This window comes from Schistocerca serialis, chromosome 4 (genome assembly GCF_023864345.2).
Source record: "Schistocerca serialis cubense isolate TAMUIC-IGC-003099 chromosome 4, iqSchSeri2.2, whole genome shotgun sequence".
Classification (NCBI taxonomy): domain Eukaryota; kingdom Metazoa; phylum Arthropoda; class Insecta; order Orthoptera; family Acrididae; genus Schistocerca; species Schistocerca serialis.
In genome coordinates this window covers 783,214,369-783,234,127 of record NC_064641.1, presented here as the reverse complement: position 1 = coordinate 783,234,127, position 19,759 = coordinate 783,214,369, and positions in this window count along the sequence as shown.

The following is a 19,759-nucleotide window of genomic DNA, read 5'->3' as shown; positions in this document are numbered from 1 at the left end:
CGGTCTCGTAAACTGACATACGGCCGGGAGAGCGGTGTGCTGACCACATGCCCTTCCATATCCGCATCCAGTGACGCCTGTGGGCTGAGGATAACATGGCGGCCTATCGGAACCGTTGGACTTTCCAAGGTCAGTTGTAGGTTCAAATGGCTCTGAGCACTACGGGACTTAACATCTGTGGTCATCAGTCCCCTAGAACTTAGAACTACGTAAACCTAACTAACCTAAGGACATCACACACAACCATTCCGAGGCAGGATTCGAACCTGCGACCGTAGCAGTCGCTCGGTTCCGGACTGAAGCGCCTAGAACCGATCGGCCACCGCGGCGCGCTGAGTTGTAGGATATGATGCGAGCGTTTACGTTCATGGTTTGCAGCTTGCGAAACCAGTCTCTTTAATGAGAAGGGTTCAACGAGGAATGTTACTACTCCACTATACTGAATGATGCATTGTTAGTAATCTTAGGAATATGTCTACTGGACTTGGAAATTAGGAAAAGGGGTGCCATTTAATCGTTAAAGAAAGACAAACGGATGGAAGTACGAAGGCTGCTTGGAACTGAGGCCAGTACGAGAAAGTTTATATAGATCGAATATTGCAATGGCGGCAAAATCAATGGGACACTTCGGCCACAGGCAGGAGAACATACGAAATTCTGTCTAACACCTTAGACAGATTAAAAATGGCCCATATGTTACGTATGTATATACAATCAAGACAGATTAATGATTGTTCAGCCTGCTGCAGTATGAGAACTCCAGAACACACACTCTGAGACAGTGCCCTCTACGAAGACGCGGCCGCTAATGTCTGCCCGGCATTAAGGATGTCGGCTCCCAAAGCATCACTGAGAAGCGAGTCAACCTGGCGTATCTTGGAAGATACTGCAGCCGCAGTGATCAGGAAGGCCAAGAAAGACATCACGAGTTTGTAGTGGTAGAGGTAGTTGTAATATTAGAATTTTTATGTATTAACTTTTTTATTCAGTAACAGGAATAAATAATTAACATATACATGTATTATTATCCATGAAAATGTGAACTGAATGGCCTGTTTTGGCTTCACAGATAATAACTGAAAAAATTGGCCAGGTGCGAATAGGACTCGCCCACTAAGGGTTGCGCACAAACTTAATTGTGTATGTAGACAGTTCATCCATTCTGTAAATCTAGTATCTCAACGATTTTTGCCTGTTGTCGACACTGATATCACGTCTTAAGTCGGATAACAAATAACAATAGAAATATTTTTTTCGTGTTATTTAATTACAAATTAACAATTTTCGGATTTTTTTATTTACTTATGCTGTAAAACCTTTCTTCTCGTTAAATTTCGTGATTCTAGTCCAAGGGGAAGAACCCTATAGCTTTTAATGGGTAAGTTTGCGAGTATCAAAATATGCGACATAAATGTCTTTATCTTTTGAGAGCATTCCACAAGTGACTATAGACCTCAGTATGTGACATAAATTTTAACATGATACTTGTAACAGTTCCCGAGAAAAGGGGGCTTAACAGATGGAAAGCGAGACAGAGAATCAGATAACTCATGACAATTTTTTTTTCACTTGATATAATTACAATTTCATAACTTTCGAATTGTTTCGCTTTGCTTGTACACTAAATCGTTGCTTATTGTCAAATTTGATGTTCCTGGAGCAAAGGGTAGTGTAAGTAGGCTGTTTTAGGTTTTTATGTTGGTAACGCCACGTAGCGCTCTATATGAAAATCACTGACTGTGCTGTGTGCAGTCTGTGGCTGGTTTGCATTGTTGGAATTTGCTCTTGTAGTGTTGGGCAGTTGGCTGTTAACAGCGTGTAGCGTTGCGCAGTTGGAGGTGAGCCGCCAGCAGTGGTGGATGTGGGGAGAGAGATGGCGGAGTTTTGAGACCGGATGATTTGGACGTGTGTCCATCAGAGACAGCAAGTTTGTAAGACTGGATGTCATGAACTGATATATATATATATTATGACTTTTGAACACTATTAAGGTAAATACATTGTTTGTTCTCCATCAAAATCTTTCATTTGCTAACTATGCCTATCAGTAGTTAGTGCCTTCAGTAGTTAGAATCTTTTATTTCGCTGACAGTATTGGCGCACTCTATATTGCAGTAGTTTGAGTAACGAAGATTTTTGTGAGGTAAGTGATTCATGAAAGGTATAGCTTATTGTTAGTCAGGGCCATTCTTTTGTAGGGATTTTTGAAAGTCAGATTGCGCTGCGCTAAAAATATTGTGTCAGTTTAAGCACAGTCATTTATAATTTTTCTAAGGGGACGCATATGAAATTTCGATGACTGAGTTTGGGAGTATCAAAATATATGACCTAATTGGCCGTATCTATTGATCGCATTGATTTAGAAGCTACCGTTTATTATATCGCCAAGTTAGTATGTGTCATAAATTTCAACTTGATACGTCTATCCCTTCCTGAGGAAATAGGTTCTTAACAGACGGACGGACAAACAGTCAGATAACAAATGAAAAACAGATCGTGTGATATAGTTACAGATTGTCCGTCCCCGGTAGCTGAGTGGCTCTAAATCCCGCCTCGACTTCTGGACCTGTTTACGTACAGCCCATGCAGCTCTCGAAAACACGCCACGTTACCGAAAATTATTTGCTAACTATCTTCGAGGGCTCTTTGTTAGACCTCCACTAAGTCGCGGGGTGCTTGTCCCAGAGGGCGCTCTTGCACCCTTCCACTCACACAGCTGATGGTGTCTGAGTTTTGGCCACCTATGATCGATTCTACCTCTGACCTCCCCGGATGGGAGACCGCATCGCAGATTGCGCGGAAATTATTTCTTTTTTTCTTTTCCTTTACCCAAAATTTATACACTGCTGGCCATTAAAATTACTACACCAAGAAGAAACGCAGAGTATAAACGGGTATTCATTGGACAAATATATTATACTATAACTGACATGTGATTATATTTTCACGCAATTTGGGTGCATGGATCCTGAGAAATAAGTATCCAGAACAACCAACTCTGGCCGTAATAAGGGCCTTGATACGCCTGTCAAGTCAAACAGAGCTTGGATGGCGTGTACAGGTACAGCTGCCCATGCAGCTTCAACACGATACCACATTTCATCAAGAGTAGTGACTGGCGTATTGTGACGAGACAGTTGCTCGGCCACCGTTGACCAGACGTTTTCAATTGGTGAGAGATCTGGAGAATGTGCTGGCCAGGGCAGCAGTCGAACATTTTCTGTGTACAGAAAGGCCCGTACAGGACCTGCAACATGCGGTCGTGCATTATCCTGCTGAAATGTAGGGTTTCGCAGGGATCGAATGAAGGATAGAGCCACGGGTCGTAACACATCTGAAATGTAACTTCCATCTGAAATGTAACTTCCACTGTTCAAAGTGCCGTCAATGCGAACAAGAGGTGACCGAGACGTGTAACCAATGGCACTCCATACCGTCACGCCGGGTGATACGCCAGTATGGCGATGACGAATACACGCTTCCAATGTGCGTTCACCGCCATGTCGCCAAACACAGATGCGACCATCATGATGCTGTAAACAGAACCTGGATTCATCCGAAAAAATGACGTTTTGCCACTCGTGCACCCACGTTCGTCGTTGCAGGCGCTCCTGTCTGTGATGCAGCGTCAAGGGTAACTGCAGCCACGGCCACGGTCTCCGAGCTGATAGTCTATGCTGCTGCAAACGTCGCCGAACTGTTCGTGCAGATGGTTGTAGTCTTGCAAACGTCCCCATATGTTGACTCAGGGATCGAGACGTGGCTGCACGATCCGTCACAGCCATGCGGATAAGATGCCTATCATATCGACTGCTAGTGATACGAGGCAGTTGGGATCCAGCACGGCGTTCCGTATTACCCTCCTGAACCCATCGATTCCATATTCTGCCGACCAGCAGCACCGTCGCGATACGATAAACCGCAATCGCGATAGGCTACAGTCCGACCTATATCAAGGTCGGAAATGTGAAGGTACGCTTTTCTCCTCCTTACACGAGGCATCACAACAACGTTTCACCAGGTAACGCCGGTTAACTGCTGTTTATGTATGAGAAATCGGTTGGAAAGTTTCCTCATGTCAGCACGTTGTACATGTCGCCACCGGCGCCAACCTTGTGTGAATGCTCTGAAAAGCTAATCATTTGCATATCACAGCATCTTCTTCCTGTCGGTTAAATTTCGCGTCTGTAGCACGTCATCTTAATGGTGTAGCAATTTTAATGCCCAGTAGTGTATTTTTTTTTCTCTGGCGCCCATGTGTTCCACATAATTTCATGATAATTATGAATATTACAAAGACACAATGCAAGTAAATAAACAACAACAACACCTTCCACTTCTATTGAGTCCTGTGTCTCCCATTTCCCTATGCCCCACAGGCTCGGTGGTGGTGAGGGGGGCACTTTGTCCAGGCCTCGGGTTTCGAACCCTGCCCACTTTGCCCTCCGAGCCCCCACCGGTCCACTAATATACATACATAAGAATAAAAAAGTGGTCAGCGTTACAGAAAGCCGTCCGCAGCTCGTGGTCGTGCGGTAGCGTTCTCGCTTCCCACGCCCGGTTTCCCGGGTTCGATTCCCGGCGGGGTCAGGGATTTTCTCTGCCTCGTGATGACTGGGTGTTGTGTGATGTCCTTAGGTTAGTTAGGTTTAAGTAGTTCTAAGTTCTAGGGGACTGATGACCATAGATGTTAAGTCCCATAGTGCTCAGAGCCATTTGAACCATTTTTTTTTTTTGACAGAAAGCCAATCCTAAGGCTCCAGGTTGGATTCCCAGCTGGATCGGAGATTTTCTCCGCTCAGGGACTGGGTGTTGTGTTGTCCTAATCATCTTCATTTCAACCTCACCGACGCGCAAGTCGCCGAAGTGGCGTCAAATCGAAAGACTTGCAGCCGGCGAACGGCCTACTCGACGGGAGGCCCTAGTCAGACGACATTTATTTTATTTTAGTTACAAATTAAAAACTTTCAGAGCTTTTTGTTCGGTTGTAGTGTGAAAACGTACTTCGCGGCAAAGTTGATGACTCTAGGTCAACGGGAAATACCCTATAGGTTTTGATGAGTGAATCTAGGAGTATCAAAGTGTGTGCCATAAATGTCCATATCTTTTGATTGCATTGACGTAGAAGCTTTTCTGTTTTTCAGCGCCATGGGACCGTAGTCCTCAACATGATATACAGATTTCAACTTGATACGTCTCGCTGTTCTTAAGAAACTGTGTTTTGAAAAGTCGGGAATACAGAGAGGTAGACAGACGGACAGTAAAGTGATCCTATAAGGGTTCCGTTTTTACCGGCTGATGTGCGGATCCCTAAAAAAGAAGTCAGCTGGAGGAGTCAGTGGGCCTACTTCCGGGGCCGACGACCTGCCACCTAGTACGAGGAGCGCCAGCAGGTGACAGATCACCACGCTTGTTCGACGGCGGCCTCTCGCACACCAGTTCATCGCGTTGTGAATGGACTTAGAACTTCTGGGAAGTTAAACTAACCTCATTACGATTTTGATACATAGTCAGATTGTGCTGACAAATGAGAGTTAAGTACTGTACATACACGTGTAACGTAACGAAAGATTCACTGAATACATTTGCCCGTTGTTTGAAAAGAGGTTTAGGCCCATCTAAATTTTAGGGAACAATCCCTTCACAGACTGTGCGCTAAAGCGGAGCTATTGAACGCAGTTTTCCGAAATTCCTTCACCAGGGAAGACGAATGGAATATTCCAGAATTTGAAACACGAATAGCTGCTAGCATGAGTTTCTTAGAAGTAGATACCTTAGGGGTTGCGAAGCAACTCAAAGCGCTTTATACGGGCGAGTCTCAGGTCCAGATTGTATACCGATTAGGTTCCTTTCAGACTACGCTGGTACAATAGCTCCCTGCTTAGCAATCATATACAACCGCTCGCTCACCGATAGATCTGTACCTACAGATTGGAAAATTGCGCAGGTCGCACCAGAGTTTAAGAAGGGTAGTAGGAGTAATCCATCTAACTACAGACCTATATCATTGACGTCGGTCTGCAGTAGGGTTTTGGAGCATATACTGTATTCAAACATTATGAATCACCTCGAAGGGAACGATCTATTGATACGTAATCAGCATGGTTTCAGAAAACATCGTTCTTGTGCAACGCAGCTAGCTCTTTATTCGCACGAAGTAATGGCCGCTATCGACAGGGGATCTCAAGTTGATTCCGTATTTCTAGATTTCCGGGAAGCTTTTGACACCGTTCCTCACAAGCGACTTCTAATCAAGCTGCGGGCCTACAGGTTATCGTCTCAGTTGTGCGACTGGATTCGTGATTTCCTGTCAGGAAGGTCGCAGCTCGTAGTAATAGACGGCAAATCATCGAGTAAAACTGAAATGATATCAGGTGTTCCCCAGGGAAGCGTCCTGGGACCTCTGCTGTTCCTGATCAATATAGATGACCTGGCTGACAATCTGAGCAGTTCTCTTAGGTTGTTCGCAGATGATACTGTAATTTACCGTCTAGTAAGGTCATCCGAAGACCAGTATCAGTTGCAAAGCGATTTAGAAAAGATTGCTGTATAGTGTGGCAGGTGGCAGTTGACGCCAAAAAAGGGAAAGTGTGAGGTGATCCACATGAGTTCCAAAAGAAATCCGTTGGAATTCGATTACTCGATAAATAGTACAATTCTCAAGGCTGTCAATTCAACTAAGTACCTGGGTGTAAAAATTACGAACAACTTCAGTTGGAAAGATCACGTAGATAATATTGTGGAAAAGGCGAGCCAAATGTTGCGTTTCATTGGCAGGACACTTAGAAGATACGACAAGTCCACTAAAGAGACAGCTTACACTACACTCGTTCGTCCTCTGTTAGAATATTGTTGCGCGGTGTGGGATCCTTAGCAGGTGGGATTGACGGAGGACATCGAAAGGGTGCAAAAAAGGGCAGCTCGTTTTGTACTCGTATTATCACGTAATAGGGGAGAGAGTGTGGCAGATATGATACGCGAGTTGGGATGGAAGTCATTAATGCAAAGACGTTTTTCGTCGCTGCGAGATCTATTTACGAAATTTCAGTCACCAACTTTCTCTTCCGAATGCGAAAATATTTTGTTGAGCCCAACCTACATAGGTAGAAATGATCATCAAAATAAAATAAGAGAAATCAGAGCTCGAACAGAAAGGTTTTTCCCGCGCGCTGTTCGGGAGTGGAATGGTAGGGAGATAGTATGATTGTGGTTCGATGAACCCTCTGCCAAGCACTTAAATGTGAATTGTAGAGTAATCATGTAGATGTAGATGTAGTTGTAGATTAAGCTTATAATGGTCGCAACTGATAACGCAATGAATTATTATGGGGCAGTCAGAAAAAACTACGTCCCGTTAGCTACACTTGTGCCAAGAACTATGTATTTTAGTAGCATAATCATCAATGAAAAAACGTGACTATTTTCAGACGTATTGAAAAGGGATGAATTAAACGAGCACGTAAATAGCTTCAAATGATGAAATACTTATTTTTTCTAAGATTTCGCATGATAACAGTAATCTTTTGTATGTAATAGATAGACAAAACATTCATGATGCATTTATATGAAAGAACCTATATCCTCACGTTCACCTTGATTTGGCGAGTCCCGTGGGGTGGGTAAATCTGGAGAGCACGTGGTCACTGCCCAGTTTCGAAACACAAACACTCACAAGCACTAAACCCACATGCCGAACAAAATGTTGATAGCAGTTTTGTAAGAAGTGTTGTATGTACCTCGTGGTTGGCATCGAGCAGGACTTTGGGTGTATGCATACCTTTGCGTGAAGCGCTTCGAATCAAATCGATTCATTCTTTGCCAAATGTACGCTCGATACAATTTTACTAATAATTTAAAAGTCCACCACTAACAAAATAATATGGCAAGCCGAAATTGTTAAGGCTTGGCCTACGATTTGAATCTAGGGACCACGTGGTCGCGACTAAAGGAAATCATCTGATTACGCCACTGATTAACTGAACCAAAATTGTAACCAGAACCTAAATGGCAATTAAAAATAGTTAGGAGACTCAATTGTTGTGGTAAAAAATTATCACATTCAAATACCGTTTTGTTCTTCGTTCGACGCAGATGTTGGGAAGGAACGTCTGGTCGCTTACCTGTCTTCCGAACAACTCTCTGTAACCGTCTCGCGGAGCCCTGTCCGAACCACCCGAGGTGATGGGGGAGACCCCTGACCAACCTCTCCTACGAAAAACGTTTTTGCTTTACTCATCTTTGGCCAAGCCCTCCTGTTCCTGCTCTCTGCCTTTCACCGATTCATTTAATTAATTCACACTTGACTACACACTTTCAGGAAGGGTGAGAAATGGAAATCAGGACACAGGACGTGCTCGTAAGACTGAAAAGATATGTGTCGACCCATATTGTTTTTACAGGCATGCAGTTGTCAGAGCAGAGATTAATTAGTTGCGTAAAGATTGATTTAATTTTACAATATTATATGTCAGGTAGTATGGAGATTTGTTTTTGCACTCATTTTTAGTCATGTAAAGACACCTATTGTTATGTTACACACTATTAAGTTATAAAAGATGTGAACTTTTACTCTGAAGCGTCACTCACTAGTTGTGTTAGCCACTCACTAGAACTGATTCAGTCTTTTTATGAGGGCTCAGTACTGCAGTGTGTACATGTTGTTACTATGAAACGCTAAACGGCTACATTTCGCAGTCGTCTTGGAGACTACTGCAACGGTAGTGTCTTCATAACAATTAAACAAGAAGTGACCATTTGAACAAGATGTACTACATGATGCGTAAGTCATTAAATCACTTAATTTTTGTAATGTATTTTTTAATTCATATCTGAGTTTGCAACATTGGACGGCGGGATCTTCTTGCTGTCGCGTAAGCTGTAGCGGTGGCTGTGTCAGTGACTATGGCAACTGTAGCGAAGGTTCTGATGTCAGAATGGGGCGTCTCTTCACAAGGAAAAGAATAAGAAAGACATTTATGAAATATTTTGCCTATAACATAGTAATAAGCAAACAAAATCATTGAGATACAAATACAATTAACATGTGCCAGGTGCCTCTCTGAAGAATCCTCAGGCGCATTTTCTCTGGTGTTTCAGGCAGATATTTGCAATTTACGCAACTGGCCGAAAAATTCCTACACCAAGAAAAAATGCAGATGATAAATGGGGATTCATTGGACAAATATATTATACTAGAACTGACATGTGATTACATTTTCACGCTAGATCCTGAGAAATCAGTACCCAGGACAACCACCTCTGGCCATAATAACGGTCTTGATGCGGCTGGGCATTGAGTCAAACAGATCTTGGATGGCGTGTACAGGTACAGCTGTCCATGCAGCTTCAACATGATACCACAGTTCATCAAGAGTAGTGACAGGCGTATTGTGACGAGACAGTTGCTCGGCCACCGTTGACCAGACGTTTTCAATTGGTGAGAGATCTGGAGAATGTGCTGGTCAGGGCAGCAGTCGAACATTTTCTGTATACAGAAAGGCCCGTACAGGACCTGCAACATGCGGTCGTGCATTATCCTACTGAAAGTAGGGTTTCGCAGGGATCGAATGAAGGGTAGAGCGACGGGTCGTAACACATCTGAAATGTAACGTCCACTGTTCAAAGTGCCGTCAATGCGAACAAGAGGTGACCGAGACGTGTAACCAATGGCATCCCATACCATCACGCCGGGTGATACACCAGTATGGCGATGACGAATACACGCTTCCAATGTGCATTCATCGTGATGTCGCCAAACAAGGATGAGACCATCACGATGCAGTGAACAGAACCTGGATTCATCCGAAAAAATGCGTTTTGCCATTCGTGCACCCAGGTTCGTCGTTGACTACATCATCGCAGGCCCTCCTGTCTGTAATGCAGCGTCAAGGGTAACCGCAGCCATGGTCTCAGAGCCGATAGTCCCTGCTGCTGCAAACGTCGTCGAACTGTTCGTGCAGATGGTTGTTGTCTTGCAAACGTCCCCATCTGTTGACCCAGGGGTCGAGACGTGGCTGCACGATCCGTTACAGCCATGCGGATAAGATGCTTGTCATCACGACTGCTAGTGATACGAGGCCGTTGGGATCCAGCACGGCTTTCCGTATTACCCTCCTGCACCCACTGATTCCATATTCTGCTAACATTAATTGGATCTCGACCAACGCGAGTAGCAATGTCGCGATACGATAAATCACAATTGCGATAACCTACAATCCGACCTTTACCAAAGTCGGAAACGTGATGGTACGCATTTCTCCTCCTTACACGTGGCATCACAACAACTTTTCGCCAGGCAACGCCGGTCAACTGCTATTTGTGTATGAGAAATCGGTAGGAAACTTTCCTCGTGTCAGCACGTTGTAGGTGTCGCCACCGGCGCCACATTGTGTGAATGCTCTGAAAAGTTAATCAATTCCATATCACAGCATCTTCTTCCTGTCGGTTAAATTTCGCATCTGTAGCACGTCATCGTCGTGGTGTAGCAATTTTAATGGCCAGTAGTGTAGTTTTTACTCTGTGTAGCTGGAATCAGCCTAGATAATTACTGCTTGTCACGTCTTTCATGAGATGCCAAGGGTTGACAGAAAGCATCGGTTTGTTTTTCATTCCAAACAAAGTTATTTTTAAAATCGGAATTTTACGTGCTCATTCGATACAGCGTTCCCAAATTAGTCTAGTCTGACATTCGTGTTACCGGTATGTATTAACAGGAACAGTAAAACACTAAGAATAAATAACAATCCAGCGGTGACTCAGTAGGGCTGTGTGTGGGACAGGACACTTCTGTCGCTGCTGGAATATTGGTTTTTCTTAGAGTTGTACTTGTAAGCATGTATCGAGTAGCACTGATATCGATTGTGATAACATCGCTATGGTCCCTTGTTTTGTTTTTGTTTTTCGCGCCAGAACGAGGGAGAGAGTCACGTGGTGGTGTTTGACCGTGTGCGTGGTGTAACATCCACGTGATAAATTTTTGGCTACAGTGCGACGAGAGGAAATTATGCCTCTAACAGTTATAAACATTATGTTCAAAAGGCTCTGAGCACTATGGGACTTAACATCTATGGTCATCAGTCCCCTAGAACTTAGAACTGCTTAAACCTAACTAACCTAAGAACATCACACACATCCATGCCCGAGGCAGGATTCGAACCTGCGACCGTAGCAAACATTATGTCTTCTACGTATGAAAAAACAGTGAAAACGATGATAAATATTAATTATTTATATAATATTCTATGATGTAATTGGACATATCGATGTGTATCATACAGAGACAATGATAATTGTAAATTCCTTTTATGATCTGCGTTTGTCTTCCTTTCTTTTTACCTTTTGTTGGTTGGCTTTGTATGTTGCGGACGCCTGTCGAACTGAGGTCTGTTAAGAAATTTAATTATTTGTTAATTATTACTTGAAAATAGAGTTCATTATTATTATATATATGAGTGAATAATTATTTGTAATTTTAATTCCTCTCTCAGTAAGCATTATCTGTGTTAATTATTTCTTTCCGCTGCAACGAGCGCAGCCATTGTTGATAGCGATTTGTATCGCGTTTTTGTCTGTGTTTTCCTTAGAAACAAATCAAATGTTTGCTTGATGAAGTCTAAATATTGCACAATACGAAAGTAGAGTTTATAGAGTTTAGTAAGCATTTCAAATACTTACTTATTTGGTCTAACAACAGAAAGTCTCTATCAATTGTCTGCCGCCATCTTAACAATTATCTCAGAGGCAAATTCAAATTACGCAACTCCGCAGACATAAATTCCGAACGTAATACAAATGTGTAAAAATAAATGTGCACCGGTGGTCCCGAACTCATTTTAATGAAAATGATTCGAATCAGATTGGTTGTTTAAAAACAGTGCTCACAGCACGATCCTTATAAGAAACTTTTCTAGCTGATGTATGGAGCCGAAATTAATTACGCACGAGTTGCGAAGAATATTGTTTCAGGTAACATACGTCAGTGTTGTGCGCAGCTGATATTCGATGATTTTAATGATCATTTTGCTGAAGATAACTATTTCCATCATAATCAATAGTTGTATAGAATCTGTTGTATGAACTGTGATTTAGTGACATTTACACAACTTACAGACAACACTTTAACACGACGTTAACTTGGAGTTCTTTAGCAACTTGACCAAATCTTTAGCCGGGAGAAAAATTATTTAGTAATTACTCAATTTAATAAAATAAGATTATCATTTTCATTTACAAATCAGTTAAATACCAAACCACTGAATAAAATAGCGAACGCCACAGTGGTGTGAAGATGTTAAGGAATCAAGCTAAGAGAACAAGTAAATTTTGTGACTATAAAAGTGTCTGATGCTGTGTGATCATTCGTGTACCTCACGAGACGTAATCCGCGGTTCGCGAAGTCGTAACCCACGAGAACAATCGCGAGAACATGATTAGCTGCCCGCGAGCATCTCACCCGCGCCGGTAAATGAAACTTGGATTACCTACATTGCCACGAACGCCGCATCTGGATTGCAGTGTTGGATAATGTACTGTGGTGTAGTGTTACTGTATGTATCAGTGTATCAACATATTTGTTATTTTGTGAAGAGTGTAACAGTGCAGCCCTGTGTAGCGCAAGTGTTAAAGAATACATCAATGGATTATACCAGACTAAAACTGGAATTTTGGTGATTGGCACTCCTTTGTTCCCTTGTTAGTTATCGTTTATTACAGCAATACTCAAGCTGCTGTTCCTAGACTGCAAGGGAAGAAGCGAATATCCGCAGCTCGAGATCGTGCGGTAGCGTTCTCACTTCCCGCGCCCGGGTTTCCGGGTTCGATTCCCGGCGGGGTCAGGGATTTTCTCTGCCTCGTGATGACTGGGTGTTGTGCGATGTCCTTAGGTTAGTTAGGTTTAAGTAGTTCTAAGTTCTAGGGGACTGATGACCATAGATGTTAAGTCCCATAGTGCTCAGAGCCAAGAAGCAAACTCAGACGGAACAGTAACCCCACCCTCCCACATTCGCTTACATACTGTCCCTGTTAATTCATACGGATAAAATAAATGTCGCGCTAGACTGAACTGCGACTGTTTTATCGAATGAACATGTAAAATTCCGCTTTAAAAATAGTTTGGTTTGTAATGGGAAACAAACCGACACTTACCGTTAACATTGGGTGTCACATGAAAGAGTGAGGAGCAAAAATTGCTTGGACGGAGGGCGGCTACACAACGCAAAAACGAAATTCTAGAACCTGATGAAACACGGAAGAACAAGCGCCTAATGACTCGTAAGAGGGTCACCCTATATAACTCTACTACTGTGTATTCTCAACTATAATCACTAACGCTGGAAGTACAGAAGTGTGGAACTGCCACTATTTCATCACAAAGCGATTAGCATACATATATTTCTTCAGCTTCGTTTTGTAATAATTACTCAACATGACTTGCTCTAGTTATATACTTTAAATTAGCATTCCCTTAAGTTGGAGTCATTCCACGAGAAATTCAGCTTACAGTCTGTTACAATGTTGCCATACAAATCTTAACTACTAATGTGTCACAGTAAGCTATTAGTGCACAAAGTCTTTACTAACAATCCGTCATAGTATTAATATACAAAATATGGAGTCAGATTAAATATTCCTCCACTACTGTTCTCACTATGTCTGCCTGGAGGCTCAGCACAGAATACAAATGGTTGAAATGGCTCTGAGCACTATGGGACTTAACTTCTGAGGTCATCAGTCCCCTAGAACTTAGAACTACTTAAACCTAATGAACCTAAGGACATTACACACATCCATGCCCGAGGCAGGATTCGAACCTGCGACCGTAGCGGTCGCGCGGTTCCAGACTGTAGCGCCTAGAACCGCTCGGCCACCCCAGCCGACCCAGAATAAAAATCCTGCTGAAATGTTTTCACTGTACCAGATTCCAGTGACAAAGGAATTCAGCCAAATGGACAAACGAAATTTTCAAGTGATATTTTTAAAATTAATGTGTAAGGTAGCAGCTTGAATGAATATCAATTTCGCACCTTACATGAGAGATTATACATCATAACAAGTAGATGAAAATGTCACCTGACGTACTTCAGCAGTAATTAGCAGATTTGCCTATCAAAATGTACAGTATGTAATGCAAAGGGATGACACTTGATTCGATGGTATTAACAAAATGGTCCAAATGGCTCTGAGCAGTATGGGACTCAACATCTGAGGTCATCAGTCCCCTAGAACTTAGAACTACTTAAACCTAACTAACCTAAGGACATTACACACATCCATGCCCGAGGCAGGATTCGAACCTGCGATCGTAGCGGTCGCGCAGTTCCAGACTGAAGCGCCTAGAACCGCTCGGCCACATCGGCCGGCCGATGGTATTAATACACCGAACCCAAATCCTGCACGTCAATGAGCAAAAGGTGAAAAAAGCTGCAGGAGGAAACGTTTTAGTTTGGGGGCAGATGCGAGTTGCACCGTCACGGCCCGAGTACAGCGGAATGCTTCCAAAAGGGGCTGGTGACCTGCGGCACGAGGGACAATGAACGCACTGGGTGATACATTGAGGAGAGCAGTTAGAGCGGCAGCGCTGCTTGCAATGGAGAAATTCTTTAGAAAACTGCATTGGAGAATTTCCAGATGGATACAGACAGACCAGCAACGCAGTTGATCATATGAAATGCCCGTGATTCACTCGTGATGTACACGTGTAACTTTTATGCTTTAGTGGTGGGCACAAAATATCCATTTGGCTGTTATAAACTAGGAAAGAGTAAAAGTGACGATATTTCGATGCAGTTTAAATATAGGCCCTATGGGGTTGGCAGAGATAGTTTCCACAAGATGAAAGGAACGCTCCCATTGGTCCAAGAACGCCGTGACGTGAAGTAAAAGATGACACAGGTGGGAGGACAGTTCGCTACGAAAGACACAAGAGCGAAAACGTATTGGACTCTCCTCTGAACCAGCATCAAGTGTAGAACAGGGCGCATCATGCTCTGTACGACGACAAAAGAGGAATTTTGTGTGAACACTGTGTTCACTTTGGGTGACATTCAGCTAGAAATTAGTTGAAGAGTCGTTGAGTCCCGATAGTGGAGAAACTCACCACAGCACTCCTCGAACAGCTGACAAGTCGTGCAGTTTCCGAAATGCTCATGGTGATCCTCCGGGCCATCACAATCTGCTCTTGGCCAAACTAAGAGAGATCACTCGCATTCCCTATTCTACACATGTACAGCATGCTTATTGATACTACATGCACAATGCATGTGTCTGACTAACAGTCATTGCTCGACAATTTATGCTGCCATCTCCTGGACGGGTTTATATCGATAGCGGGTCTGGTGGTCATAATGAAGGCTGATCAGTGTATGTGAAATAAGTTACTACTGTTGATATTAAAGTTTTCTGAGTATCATATTGCGTCATAATGTAAAAAAAACTATGCAGGTTGCGTTGCTATTGGCCTACCAGTATAACTCTCCACGCTAACATTCCACATTGTACACGGCTGCAGTGTGTAATGCATCTGTCTTGTCCTTCATGGGGCCTAGCACCCCTTGATCTTGGCGGCTGCTGTGGTGTCTACACCAAATGACCAAAGGCGTTTACCAATCTGGTCAGTGACACTTTTCACATAAGGTAAACGCGCTCTGGCTGCAGTTTGAAGATTTCTTGCTTGTCTGGTTTCCTTTTGTTTGATGCTATGGCTTTTTGGGTCGACTTATATTTGTAGCATTAGCTACGAACGTTGCGCGCAGCATTTTGAGCTCATGTGTTATGATTTGAATGTCGCTTAGGAACTATGCATGCATGGCCAAAGAACGGATAAATGAGTTCTTCTGCGCTGGATGGTGGCTAGATTTGATACATATCCATATGTGTAGGCTTTCGATGTACTCTGCTTTCTAGTGTGCTGTCCATTGTCCTGCATTTTTTTGCGTCCAGGAATGGAACAGTGCTATTCTCCTCTATCTCAAGCATGAACTGTATCTTCTCGGTCATTTTGTTCAAATATTCATAAAACCTATGTAGTTCCATTCCACCAAGAGGGAATATAGCGAACGTATCGTCCACAGATCTGAACTAGCATAGTGTGGCAGTGGAATGAAAAAAAGTGCTGTCGCTTGAAAGACCTTCATGAATATATCTGCTCCTAATGGGAATAAGGAACACCCCATTACTACGCCACCTGTCTGCTCGTAGTGTTTCCCGTGCCATTTGAAGTATGTTGGAGACAAATATAGCTCAACGAGGTCGCATATATCTGCAGGGGCAAGCTTTTCTAGGATGCGAATAGTTTCTTTCAGAATTATGACCAAACGACTATCTCAATGATCAGCAATGATCAGCCATAAGCGACTCCAGAAGGCCACTGTAATCATGGATGGAACGTTGGTTTTTCCAGTAACAGTTTTTTTTTGTATTATGACGCGGCCCGGGTTCCCGGGTTCGATTCTCGGCGGGGTCAGGGATTTTCTCTGCCTCGTGATGACTGGGTGTTGTGTGATGTCCTTAGGTTAGTTAGGTTTAAGTAGTTCTAAGTTCTAGGGGACTGATGACCATAGATGTTAAGTCCTATAGTGCTCAGAGCCATATGACGCGGTATGATAGATAACTTTTATATTAACTGACTCTAGGCGTGGAAGCCTACGCACTTATGTTACGTTACTGTTGTTTAAGTTGATGGTCAACTGGCAATGCTTGTACCAACCATTCATCTTCTGTAGGCCTTTGCCCAACCTGAAATTTTACTCTGTCATGAGAGACTGAGCTCGACATCGGCAGGACACCCAACTCTAATATTACTTTTATGAGCGAATGTCTTGAAGTGAAACGCGTTTATAAAATGTCTCTGTGTCTCTTGAGTGTTAGGCGAAGCTAATTCCATGAGTCTTTGTCCGAATATTCGTTGGTCGTTTTCAATTGAGATTCTGTGGAGTGCATTGCAGCTGGTGGCAGCACTGTCGTTTTGCAGCAGTACTACCAGTGTGACGTCGCTGGTTCCTCACCCATTGTCGTACAAGGCATTGTTCTTTCCCCTCGTCCGCCGGGCTCCATTCAATTCTGTGGTGGCTGGATCCCACGCTGGACTCAGCTGCAGGCCGCTGTCTCTATTGAAGGTCTGGCTTGATAGCTTCATTTGTTCATTTGTTACACTGTACCAAAAAGCTGCTTGTCTGCGCGACAGAGTTATTACCGAACGTGATTGGAATTTCATTTTCTAGAACAGTGGTTACTAACATGTGAACTAAAATGAAGCTTCCCGAGGGGTGAAAAGGGAAAAGGGTCAAGAATGGGTTAGTAGCTAGCGTATTTTGTTTTTTGTTTTTTAAGATTATATCTGGAAGGATACAACACACCCAACAAAGCTCTACTCATACTGTTTCGATAGTCTATGGACCTAATATTTATTAGATCACTATCACATCCAGCCATTTAACATTCAGTGCCGACAAAGGTTTTCTCCAGCATTTTACATGCATTGTGGTCTACAGCGATACGCGTTCATGCTGTTCATGATTATTTTATGATGTCACCTACTTTCTTTAGATTGCATTATCGTCTTAGTTCTTGGAATCTAGCAAAGAACTTCCTCGTTTCAACTTCCTACAGTCAGCTACCTGTGCGAAGCTGGGGTGGGTCATTCCAAACACCTATTAAATATGGAACAGATAACTTTAGTACTACTGAGAATTTTCCTGATGTGCACTGCTTAGATCACTTAAGTTATATAAAACTGGGTGGTTTTCAATTACTTAATGTTGTTCTCTGAATTTTAATCATGACTATGCACTGATCCACAAACAAAATTAAACAAAATTACCGTTACGCCGTAGTCAGGCTGTAGATAGTTAATGGTGCCTGTGTTACCCATAACTACACATTCCATTCTGGTCCGTTTCCTAACCAATTTGTTCGGTTTCCTGGTTCTCTTAGTAATTTACAAAATTGGTCGCTCAGAATCTTTAATATTTTTATGTTTTTCATTTTACATAACAGTCACTCATTGCCATAATCCAAAACTGGCAATACACAATGACTGTAAACTTCTAGTTTTAGAGAATTTGTAAACTTTGCTTCGAAAATTTATTTACTGAGAGCACCTCAGAGCATTTTTACCCTTGTATCTATACCATTTGCTGTTTTGGAGTAGCCATCACTCATCAACTGTATGATAAACTTCAATAGCAATAATTGTGCTGATTTGGAAAATCTTCAAGTTAGTGCCTGTATTCTAAAACCTTTTGCAGTGGCTGATGGTTTTCGGAAAGTGAAATTCGAGCAATAGTACAATATCTTGCACTCGGTGAAGACAACAGTCTAGAACAGATGAAGATAATACAGAATTTGCTTAAGTTTGCTGAAATGTCAGTGGGTGGTATTCATGTTATTGGATGGGGCATTCATAATATGTCAGTCGAGGTGGTATGATGGTAACACATTGGACCTGCATTCTGAAATATGGTTATTCAAATATCCATCCTGCTATCAAGATTTAGATTTTACATTGTTCCCCTTGTATCAGTTAAGTAAACACCCAACTATTAATGCCCATTATTCATCTCTACACTGCTCACTGGCACAACTAAGGTCATGAATAGCTCTTGTATTAGTACATAAGCAAAAGCTGGTATTGTGTACGGATTATATGCGTTGTGTATTGGCAACTCAGAGGCATACTTTTTAAAACCATAATTAGATTACCAAATATGTTTGAGGCTACTTTTACTCTGCTGTCTATTTGTTTTTCTTCCCGTAAATACAGACGCCCAACAATTGGTTCTGTGCCTTCATAGGCAATGTGTACCAATTGTTTTAGGTGTAATGGTGACACGTTTTAGTCTTATTATATGTCAATTTCAGGTTTACTTTCAAATCTGCCCTATTACTTTTCTCATTCATTGTTAAAGTTTATTTGCGCTACAGTGAACCAGAACAAAGCCAACAGCAGAATGAAGGTGACTCAGGTCTAGTTAATACGTATTACTTCTTTTATCTAGTTTATTAATCTGAGTACTTTCTATAGGACTACCAAGGATAGATGTCTTGATGTGAAGTGCACAAATTTTTCTCCTATTTCAGTTCTGAATTTCCCACTATCCTGGTAGTGGGGACTGCAGTATAAACATACACCTTTTTTTTTGTAAATTATCAAAGACTGAATCAGTGGGATATTTCTTAAGAGCAGGTGATACAATATGTGTTGAAACTAAGTATGAAACTTTGTCAAAAATTGTGAATCCCAGACAAGGCTGTAGTTCATGACCATACTTCCACTCTGTAGATATGTTCACTGTACTGACTAAGACGAAAACTAAATTACGTCCAGTAAACGATCGAAAAACGTGATGAATACTGTGGAGTCACGGGACACCACTCAGCTTTGGGAGTCTGAAATGTCGCATGAACAGAGTTGCGGCAGTAGTAGCGTATTGCATGAGGGTGCTGTTAGTGAGAGCGCCACATCAGCAGTGCCGGTGGGAGTCGACATGTGAGGCAAGCTGGACACATTGGGCAGAATAAACTACCATCGATCAGCCAAAGTGGACAGATGTGATAAGAAACTGGTCAAACCGTTGTCTAGTCAATGGCCAAAAAGAAGAGTGAGCTGTCCAACCCATGGAAGAAAGGCACGCCCATTGCTGTTAGTATAGAGCAGTCTCTTCTTTGCGGTTCCTGGAAAGCGTTAACTGTGTCAACGTCTTGAACTGCGCGAGTGTGTTAACATACAGCATTTGCCTCATTTCTGGTACAAGTTGTTGTTAAC